Here is an 11,537-nt window from a genome sequence, read left to right as displayed (position 1 = left end):
ATATTTACCGCGTTTTCTAGGGGTATTTGCTCTACCAACGAACCTTTCGAACTACCAAAACAAAAACTATCCAAGTGTTGCTACGTTATGCATTTAATAATCAGCCCGAACTAGCCTACTTAATTGAAGGTTGTTCCAGATTTCATCGCCTTCAATTGTGAAATTAAAACACATAAAGCACGTAAAAAGCTACTATTGTCCATGACTCCGCTATGAACAATTTTCAAATTTTTACTTCGATATAAAAACTAGAAACTAAATTTACCTGGTCTAGAGGAAACATACTCCAAAAAGAGTCAAACATTCGTTGCAACAAAGTCACAGACGACTTTTTAAACAGTCACAATTGATATCTCCACCTTATGTATAAATCCTAAGAGTGAGTGACAGGTTTTGGTTCTATATTAAATACATATATAAAGCTGCGCATGTTACGTAGACGCCTATAAATCCATAGCAACGGTATGATATAGTGTAGTTTTTTTTTAAAAACTTGAAAGCCTTAAAATCCTTGATGCATTAAGACTACCTTTTTAGGGAGAAAGTATAACAGAAAAACTACCGCTGATGACCGCTCAGCTTACGTGTCGATATTAACGCAGCCGGGCTTACTCAAAACAAATTTTGATGATCGAAATAGAACGATTGATTTCAGGAAGGATGACACAATGATGTGCAAAACATATTTCGTGCCCCTTTAGAGAGACATCTGAGGTGAAAGTTTGAAGCTTAATTTCTCTACTAGCGTTCTACTTTTAGGGTAAAACCGCACCGCGTTTCAATTTTTTAAATATTCTGCCATTTTTAGTCTAGTGTTGCTATGGTTTCAAGAGTGAGCGTGCGAAAGTTCATGCGATTTGAATGTAGTTTTCAGCTCTGACTTGTACATATCGGTTGTCGCACGTGCCAAACGTAACTGACTGCACTCTGATTAGCTCTTTAGCCTCTAATATCAAGCTTGCGATAGAATTTTTTGTTGTTTCTTAACTTTTCTAAATTACAACGCACCACAACTAGATGTGTAAGTATAAGTGGTATAAAACTTAATTTCTATAAGTATGCTGTAAACTGAAGCCTTTATATCTTTGCTTGAACTCTCAATTTCGATTTGATCTTCACGGATCTACGAGTAACGAGCCTAACGCCCCAACAGTTACGAATTTAGGATTATTGAACTTAATAAGCGCGTGTCCCTATTTCATAAAGCTGGAACGAGACAAAAGAATTTAAAAAGTTCACTTATTCTCGCTTCGAACAAATCCAGATTAGCTTCTTATGAAATGGGTTTGCCAGCTTTCGAGAGAAAGCTGTCACCTGCCAGGGTTATTCGTCATCTCTAACCTCGCGTGAAATTCAAGTCTAATTGAACCTACATTCTTCGACTGACGTTAAATGAATACGATTAACGTTTTCTAGAATGTTCGAATTCAAATTGAAAAAAAAGCATCAGAACTAAACGCCATTCGTATAGGTTAAAAAGAAGAAAAAGTTTGTAAGAGCAATTTCGTTAACTCGTAACATATAACACAGTGGTTCATCGTTCCTTTCTTCGATTTCCGCATCACTGACCCTATCAAGTCCATAATCAGCGATGGATAATCTGAAAATGTTTGGAGAAACAACAGATAATAGTCGGCCTCAATCTATGCTACATGAGTCGTTTTTTTAATGCGATCGACCATATTTGATATGCACAGAGAGGTAACTTGATATTTTTTTATAGAGTTGCACTTTGAGATGTTGTTTTCAATTTGTTTGCTCGACCCAGCAGAGCATGTAACTTCCATCCGAGATGATGTAAAAAACTATCGTGATTTCATATTAAGATTCTAACCCAATGTGAAATATTCTAACCCAAGACTAGGTTAGAATATTTCACATTATGACTGATAAGAATACCCAGGCAGACACTAAATTATAGTTCTGTTTTAGACCCATCAGCTACAACACAAAAAGTCATGTGGGAAGACCAAAAATTGAAATTTGATGGCATACCATATTTTGTTTTGGGACAAAAAAATTTTGACTGTCGAAATGGAAAAGACAGGAAGAAAGCTTTGAAACAAAAGAGAAAAGAAATTAAACTGCAGGTTTGGGTTACTCTGTACCCATTAATCATGATAAAATTTCCCACAAATTTTTCAGTTTTTTTTGGAGGGGGGTAGGTGGAGGAGGGGGTGATAAACAATACCCATCTTCATTTAAACAGAAATAAAACAAGAAATAATCATTGAGAAGTAAACAGTATGTGAATACTTTATTCAAATGTCATTTGTTCTTGTTCTAATTCATTTGTCATTGGTTGTGAGTTGTATTTGTGTAAGGAACACTAAAATCCAAACAGAAATATTTAAAAATAATTTAAAACACTTATTTTGTGGTACTAAGAGTAAACAAGTTGAAAAAGACAAGAACTGGTGTAAACATATCAATACATCTCCTCAAGTAGAAAATTCAGAGCAGAGTGGAACTCCTCAAAGTGTAGACTTTCTCAAAGTCGTTCGCTTGGTTTTCTGTTCTGGTGTGGTAGGAATAGCACGACCGTCGCGCTTTCACTCGCTATTGCTCGCTCTGCTTGGCTCGCGCTACGCGCTTGAGCAAGTCTACTCAAAGTGCTACTTTGGAAATTGCTTTATTTTATAGAGGGTTTGGTATGTCAAAGTTCTGTTCTATACCTCCTTTATGGTCTGGTTGGAGGATATTTAAACAATAGAGTGTTTTTGTTGAGGAACTATTGGCTGATAGTTGCCCCGCAGAAATTTGATGTTCTTAAAACACAAATATGCCAGATTTAAGAACATCAAATTTCCAAGGGGCAACTATCAGAGAAATAGTTTTGAGACATAAACACTATTGTCTTTATTGTTTACCGTTGAATTTTCTGCCGCGCGCCAGATCAATCATACCCCCTCCCCTACCCCTCCTACTGGTGATGCCTATGGGCAATGTCACCACTGCAATGACTGGTGACACCTTGTGTGTTAACATACCACCCAGGGCTGTAGAATCTAACAAGTCTTGGAAATGCGAGACCTGCAATAAAATAAAGCTTTGAAAATGGAAGCTGAACATTCCACCTCTATTTAAGTGAAGTCTTCCGGCTACTATAGAACTAATCTAATTTGACTTTCAAAAATTCTTAAGTAGGCTTCCTGAGAGAGTGTTCAGTCAGTAAAGAAATGATAGGCACTAGTGATGCTGTTAGTGACAAAGTATTTTTTCCAGCTTGGACTTCAAGATTTCCGATGAGAAATAGACTCACGCAAAAGCTTTTGGAATCCAGAATAAACTAGCGGTAGCCACAACTTTTTCAGAGATAACTGTTATGTAATACATGATATTTTAAGATTGGTAAACGTAGCCAGACTTGCTAAATAAACGTACATCGAAAACTTCCGATAAATGAGATGCAACATCTGCATCGCCTGCCATTGCCCAAATATACTCCAATAAAGAAACTAAGACATTATATTATTGTTTTCTGGTGAATTCGAGAAAGAGCACGAAACATTTTTTCAATAATTTTTGCTCGGAGGTAAATAGCAAAGGATATTCGGAGTTTGACTAGCCAATCAGAGCGCGCCTTTAACGCTATCTACTGTTTTAGTATCTACTTATGTCAGATAGCTAATGAGTGGTCCCTTAGAAACCGAAGTTTTAAAGGTTTGCTCTTATCATTCGCTTAGGAATAACGTTTTCATGTACTGCAGATCGATATTTCTCCCTACAAAGCTGATACATAAAAGGGTTCAGTTATGGAATCTTTGTAGTGATTGGGTGTCGCTGGATTACAACGAATTTCAAATTGCCTTAGTATTGAATTTCCTTCCGGACAAAAACTTACGCATGAAAAGCGTAGTGAATTTGATTTATGGAATATTACAGTTTTCAGTTTCATTCAGTGTTCACATTTACACCGTGACAAGTTTCCGCACACCGTTTGTTTCGCCGATAAATTAGAAGAAATGAATCATGGGCGAGACTAGCCCATCGACGCATTATATCTTTAACATTTAGCCGTGGCTCCAGAAAAGTGTTGGTATCATTTATCGAGTTTTTGAGAATGAAACTACATAACTTACTTGAGCTCTTGAAAGACATGAACTTCATGTGATTTCTGATAGTGATATTTTTTCCTGCATTAAATGGTACAACCCCGGACAAAACTGTTGAGACATTTCAATGCAATTTTTAATTTCCCGTCATGCAACAATCGTTTCCAAAAGGAACAAACTTTCCCCCCTCCCCACCCCTCGTACAATGTTGCTGGGGCTTAACAGCTCAAGCATGCATTTCTTGTGTTACCGCAAACAGCATTGCAATAGGGGAGGGAGGAAACAATCTTTGAATTTGCGACGGTAAGCATTTTTGTCAGGGTGAGTGCAAAAAAAATAGGAATTTTTGTCATCTCCCTTCTAAATTATTTTGGTGGAAGCGCCTCAGAAGACGCTGGTTTAACTAATATAAAACCATGTTGGGCGACGTTGTATTTTGACAATTAAATTTAATTTTAACAGCTATTCGAGTGTGTGAAGAACGGAAAAGAGCAAAATTACATACCATCGGCCTTTGAATGCAGGAACGAATTTAAACTTTCTACAATGTCACTTATCCATTGCTTGTAACTGATAGACCTTGTCCTTACTCTTGCGGGACGCCGTACGATCTGTTGTGCATTGTAGAACTTGGCAAACTTAGCGCACTCTACCTCGAGCGCAACAATGTGATCTTTCGATTCTCTATCTCACTAGCGCAGTTGTTGTGTTGAACATGAACGAATAGTACATCGCCGCGTGTCTTGTAGATAGCTATAGAGATGCCATGTTTAGGATAAGCGCTGAATATGGACGAGCGTTAAAGCCGCCTCTGAAAAAGCACAATCGACCGTTTTTCATTGTAAGGAGGTCTTTCATACAGCTGTCAGAATTTAAAGAGAGGAAGAACGTCGATCTCGCTCACCTAAGTAGCGAAGTACGCCACGAGCGGCGACGATGATCAAACACCTGGAAGATCACCATGGTGTCCCTCTACTCTTTGGTATCATAACCAAGAGCGAGCCCTTTCGACTTGTCACCAAGTTTTACGGTTTTATAAAACAAAGGCCCTGCTCTGCATAAAGCCTTAAAGAATGAAACACTGGGAAAGCTTACTTGGCTTGGAATTATAAAAATTTCCTTCTTAAAAATCGAAGATTTTCATGGTTTCCGTAACTTCGTATTTTTCGAAATTTCCTCTTTTGCATGTTATGCTGTTTTGCATTTTCTTCAACGTATAATTCAGTTCAGCGTCGATCATTTATCATCCTTAGAAGAAAATATTCTGATCTCTACGTCTAACTATAAAATTGCTTTGGCTTACATTGTGCGTATAAAAGGAGCGTTAAGTAAACGTGAGTTGATTCCACGCGAGGGTTTTACCTGGAAAAATGCCTGCACACGAGTGACACCGACATTACCGCGTGTCCCTTTCTGGTAAACATTCGTGTTATGACAAGAAAGATCAGCTTAATGGTTTTGGGTTACCCAAACTATGCAATTTTGACGCCGGAAAGTGCCAAAAAGTAATTACAGAAACTTCATCCGCAACACCTTGAACATGCTGTGGGCGCGAACTGAGATCTTCTCTTACAGTTAATAATTGCCAGGCGGATCTCAGATCCGGCTTAGCCTAATTTGCATAATTTTTTTTGGTGGGCAAAGCTCGTCACGCTCAACAGGTTTTGTCCGAGGTTGTAGTTTTGTCCAAGAAGACTTGCACATATGTTACGCGGACAAAAAAAAGACAGAATTCAAAAAGGGAAGGACAAAATTGAGAGTAAAGACAAAGATAACTTCTTCAAAACTTTTGAGTTAGAGAGTAGAAATCTGAAAACCTTTTCCCAAAAGCAAGAAAACGAGAAATGCGTTAAGTGCAAAGTTCACCTGAAAAAAGCGCCCCGGAATCTAACCCTGACTTGTTGACTTGCATGATATCTGTTTAGAGGGACTTGTTGAGGATGATGTGAATTTCACAAGACACGATTATAACATGACTATAACACCAGCACTCCACTTGATTTCAGACTTTCCGGTGTACAAAGGAACTTAAGCGAGAAAAAAATTAAGAAAATAATAGAATGCCACTTTTACTAGCGCAATCTGTAAGGGCCTATACCCTCAAACAAAGGGAAAGGAATATCGTTAGTTAGGAAGCAGCTGTTAGCTAAAGAACGGCTGCGAAGGAGACATGTCATTCTAAGGTCAGCGGAGGCAAACACGAGACTTGCGCTCAGGGGGATGCGGCGAACCACATGTGACGGTCGTCTTTGATGCCAGGCTCTCTTCACACCAAAGTAAAGCCCAATTGCTTTGTAGAGAATAACACAAATTCTTAAACCATCATCTTGGTTGATTGGGCATCGAATATAAGAAAGAGCTTTTTTGATGCTCATGGAAACAAGGGCATTTTTTAGGTTCATCAACTACAGAGGTGCCATTACGTAAGTCCTTTAATAATCAGCCTACTTAGTTCAAGATCGTTTTGGTTTCTTCGCTTTTAATCTTAAAATTACAATACCTACAGCACGCCAAAAGTTACCAAGGTTGTAATGATTTAAACTATGAAAAAATTTCAAATTTTAGAGGATTACTTTGATATCAAAACTAGAAATTAAACTTAGCAACTTCTAGAGGAACCACACTAAGAGAAAATTCCATCGTTCATTGCAATAAAGTCAGACGACATTTTAAAATCCTGACAGCGAGTGACACGTTCTGATTCTTTATCGCATAGACAGAGCAGAATAACATCTGCGCATGTCATGTAGACACCTATAAATCCATAGCAACAGTATGTATTAATTGATATGGCGTAATTTTAAAAAAAATTGAAAGCCTTAATCCTTGATCCTTTAAGACTACTTTTTTATGGAAAAATATGAAATAACTATCGCTGAGGAGCGCCCAGCTCACGTGTCCGGCGATGTCAAAGTAGCCGAGCCTACTCAAACTACATTTTGACGATCGAAATAGAACGGTTAATTTCAGTAAGGATAAAGCTATGGTGTGCAACGATATTTCGTGCCCGTTTTAAGAGACATCTGAGGTGAAACTTTGAAGCTTAATGACTCTACTAGTGCCGTAATCTAGGGGAAACACCGCACCGAGTTTCAATTTTTTAAATATTCTGCCATTTTTAGTCTACTGTTGCTATGGCAATCTGGCAATCCAGCGACATAAGCAGAAAGACCAAAGCTTCCCTTTTCAAGAGCCTTGCCTTGTCCGTCCTACTCGGCGGATGCAAGACTTGGAAAATGAGGAAAGGAGAGGAAGAGAAGCTTGACACCTTCAAGACCAAGTGTCTAAGGAGGATTTTCAAGATCTGATGGTAACAACATGTCTCCAATAAGACAGTTCTCGAGATGGCAGAGGCAGGAAAGATCAGCGAGGAGGTGAGGAGACGGAGATGGAACTGGATTGGGCACATAATGAGGAAGGAAAGGAACGACGACTGTGCTGTGGCCCTTAGGTGGACACCGGAGGGAAGACGGAAAAGAGGCCGACCGAAAACAATATGGCGGCGAATGGTGGAAAAGGAGAGAAACGGCGCAGGCTGAAAAACATGGAGTGTTGTACGCCCTCCAGCTTCAGACCAAACACAGTAGAGGAGAGACGTCCAGGCCTTATTTGCCACCTGGCACAGAGATTTAAGGCTAAGGTTAAGATTGCGATGGTTTCAAGAGTAAGCCTGCAAAAGTTCCTGAGATTTGAATGTGGTTTTCAGCTCTGCCTTTTATAGATCGGTAGCGGCACCTGCCAAATGTAACTGACCGCACTCTGATTGGCTCTTTAACTTGTAATGTTAATCACTAGAAGTAAGGCCTACGGGAAACTTGTCTGTTGTTTCTTAAATTTTCTACATTACAATGCATCACAATTAGGTCTTGCTTGACTTAATCCGTATAGGTACGCTGTAAACTGTTGCCTTGATATCTTTGTTTGAACACTTAATTCCGATTTTCTCTTCACTGATGTACGAGTAACGAGTCTAAAGCCCTAAAAAATTGCGAATTTATGATTATTGAACTTTATGTCTTATTAATGTTTTGTTCTGCACTATATAGCTTGTAGCTCAGCAAGTGCTTTTTCAACAAATCTCACTTCGTCATATTCAGAGCCAAAGTTCTTGACATAAATCGTCAATGCGTGATCATGACACTCTTTAGCTTCTTGGATGAGACCACAATAATTGTACACAGCGCCCAAGTTTTTGTAAGTATCTGCTACCTTGACGTGCTCCGCACCGAACATTTTAAGGCGAACAGTCAGTGATCGCTGGTGACAGTCTTTTGCCTGCTTTAGGTCACCCAGCTGCCAGTTGACAACGCCCAGGTTATTGTAAGACATTGCGACATCAACATGCTCCGGTCCGAGCTTTATCAGCCAAACATCCAGCGCTCGCTCGTGAAAGTCTTTTGCCTGATTTAGATCTCCCATCAGCCTGTGGACAAGGCTCAGGTTATTGTAAAACGTTCCGACATCAACATGCTCGGGTCCGAGCTTTTTCAGCCCAACATCCAGCGCTCGCTCGTGACAGTCTTTTGCTTCCTTTAGGTCACCCATCTGTCGGTGGATAAGGCCCAAGTTATTGTAAGACGTTGCGACATCAATATGCTCATGTCCCAGCTTTTTCAGCTACACATCCAGTGCTCGCTCGTGACAGACTTTTGCCTGCTTCAGGTCACCCAGCTGCTCGTGGACAAGGCCCAGGTTATTGTAAGACGTTGCAACATCAACATGCTCAGGTCCGAGCTTTTTCAGCCCCAAATCTAGCGCTCGCTCGTGACAGTCTTTTGCCTTCTTTAGGTCACCCAGGTGTTCGTGGACAAGGCCCAGGTTATTATAAGACATTGCAACATCAACATGCACAGGTCCGAGCTTTTTCAGCCAAACATCCAGCGCTCGCTCGTGACAGTCTTTTGCCTGCTTAAGGTCACCTATCTGCCAGTGGACAACGCCCAGATTATTGTAAGAGGTTGCGACATCAACATGCTCAGGTCCAAACTCTTTCAGCCAAACATCCAGAGCTCGCTCGTGACAGTCTTTTGCCTGCTTTAGGTCACCCAGCTGCCAGAAGACAAGGCCCAGGTTATTGTAAGACTTTGCGACAGAAACATGCTCAGGTCCGAGCTTTTTCAGCCCTACTTCCAGCCCTCGTTTGTGACAGTATTTTGCCTGCTTTAGGTCTCCCAGCTGGTCGTGGACAAGGCCCAGGTTATGGTAAGACGTTGCGACATCAATATGGTCAGCTCCGAGCTTTTCTAGCCGAACAGACAGTGCTCGCTTGTGACAGTCTTTTGCCTGCCTTAGGTCACCCATCTACGATTGGACAAGGCCCAGGTCATTGTAAGGCGTTGCGACATCAACATGCTCAGGTCTGAGCTTTTTCAGCCGAACTTCCAAAGCTCGTTCGTGAAAGTCTTTTGCCTGCTTTAGGTCACCCAGCTGCTTGTGGACAAGGCCTAGGTTATTATAAGACGTTGCGACATCAACATGGTCAGGTCCGAGCTTTTCTAGCCGAACAGACAGTGCTCGCTTGTGACAGTCTTTTGCCTGCTTTAGGTCACCCATCTGCAGGTGGACAAGGCCCAGGTCATTGTAAGACGTTGCGACATCAACATGCTAAGGTCTGAGCTTTTTCAGCCGAACTTCCAGAGCTCGCTCGTGAAAGTCTTTTGCCTGCTTAAGGTCACCCAGCTGCAGGTGGACAAGGCCCAGGTCATTGTAAGACGTTGCGACATCAACATGCTCGGGTCCAAACTTTTTCAGCCAAACATCCAGAGCTCGCTCGTGACAGTCTTTTGCCTGCTTTAGGTCACCCATCTGCAGGTGGACAAGGCCTAGGTCACTGTAAGACGTTGCGACATTAACATGCTCAGGGCCGAGCTCTGTCAGCCAAACATTTAGCGCTCGTTCGTGAAAGTCTTTTGCCTGCGTTAGGTCACCCATCTGTCGGTGGACAAGGCCCAGGTTATTGTAAGACATTGCGACATGAACATGCCCAGGTCCAAGCTTTTTCAGCGTTACATCCAGCGCTCGCTCGTGACAGTCTTTTGCCCGCTTGAGGTCACTCAGCTGGTCGTGGACAAGGCCCAGGTTAATGTAAGACATTACGATATCAACATGCACAGGTCCTTGTTTTTTCAGCCAAAGATCCAGCGCTCTCTCGTGACAGTCTTTTGCCTGGTTAAGGTCACCCAGCTGCTCGTGGACAAGGCCCAGGTTATTGTAAGACGTTGCGACATCAACATGGTCAGGTCCGAGCTTTTCTATCCGAACAGACAGTGCTCGCTTGTGACAGTCTTTTGCCTGCTTTAGGTCACCCATCTGCAGGTGGACAAGGCCTAGGTCATTGTAAGACGTTGCGACATCAACATGCTTGGGTCCAAGCTCATTCAGCCAAACATTTAGGGCTAGTTCGGGAAAGTATTTTGCCTGCTTTAGGTCACCCATCTGCCGGTGGACAAGGCCCAGGTTATTGTAAGACATTGCGACATGAACATGCTCGGGTCCAAACTTTTTCAGTTTTACATCCAGCGCTCGCTCGTGACAGTCTTTTGCCCGCTTGAGGTCACCCAGCTGCTCGTGGACAAGTCCCAGGTTATTGTAAGACTTTGCTACATCAACATGCTCAGGTCCGAACCTTCTCAGCCGAATATCCAGCGCTCGCCTGTGAAAGTCTTTTGCCTGCTTTAGGTCACCCAGCTGCTCGCGGGTAAGGCCCAGATTATTGTAAGACTTTGCAACATCAACGTGCTCAGGTCCGAGCGTTTTTAGCCGAACTTCCAGAGCTCGCTCGTGAAAGTCTTTGGCCTGCATTAGGTCACCCAACTGCTCGTGGACAAGTCCCAGGTTATTGTAAGACATTGCGAAATCAACATGATCAGGTCTGAGCTTTCTCAGCCGAACTTCCAGAGCTCGCTCGTGAAAGTCTCTTGCCGGCTTTAGGTCACCCAGCTGCTCGTGGACAAGGCCCAGGTTATTGTAAGACGTTGCGACATCAACATGCTCAGGTCCGAGCTTCTTCAGCCGAACATTCAGTGCTTGCTCGTGACAGTCTTTTGCCTACTTTAGATCTCCCAGTTCCTCGTGGACAAGACCCAGGTGATTATAAATATCTGATTTTCGGAATTTATCACTCGGATCTCTTAACTTCACGATTTCCAGGGCTACTGAAAAGTATCCTCTTGCGGCTGGATATCGAGAGTGCTCGTGGCACATATCTCCGAGGGTTGTTAAGACTTGAGAATAGTCCTGCATAGTCAGTATAGCAATTTGAGCAACTTGAGATAATCCTTTTACAGAAAACAAATGTTCGGCATCTGTAATCATTTTTGCCAAATGAGTAACAATTTTTGTGCCAATGACAAGAGAATCTCGATCTTCGAATTTGGAGAAGGATGAAGCAGCTCTTAGTATGCATTTAATTTGCTTATCCTTTGCAGATCTCTTTGCTACTGAATTACCAACGTAATGGACGACCCCATGCACTCGAATGTA

The 11,537-nt window shown here is 41.8% G+C and overlaps 1 pseudogene; it reads right to left on the bottom strand.

The window, feature by feature from the left end:
• Nucleotides 1–2,257: 2,257 nt before the first annotated feature.
• Nucleotides 2,258–11,537, bottom strand: part of LOC148730102 (uncharacterized) — a 40,272-nt pseudogene continuing 30,992 nt past the window's right edge.

Source organism: Stylophora pistillata, chromosome 5 (assembly GCF_964205215.1).
Source record: "Stylophora pistillata chromosome 5, jaStyPist1.2, whole genome shotgun sequence".
NCBI classification, from domain to species: Eukaryota; Metazoa; Cnidaria; class Anthozoa; order Scleractinia; family Pocilloporidae; genus Stylophora; species Stylophora pistillata.
Note: the sequence above shows the minus strand (reverse complement) of the source record. Positions and strands in the feature narration are given on the sequence as shown.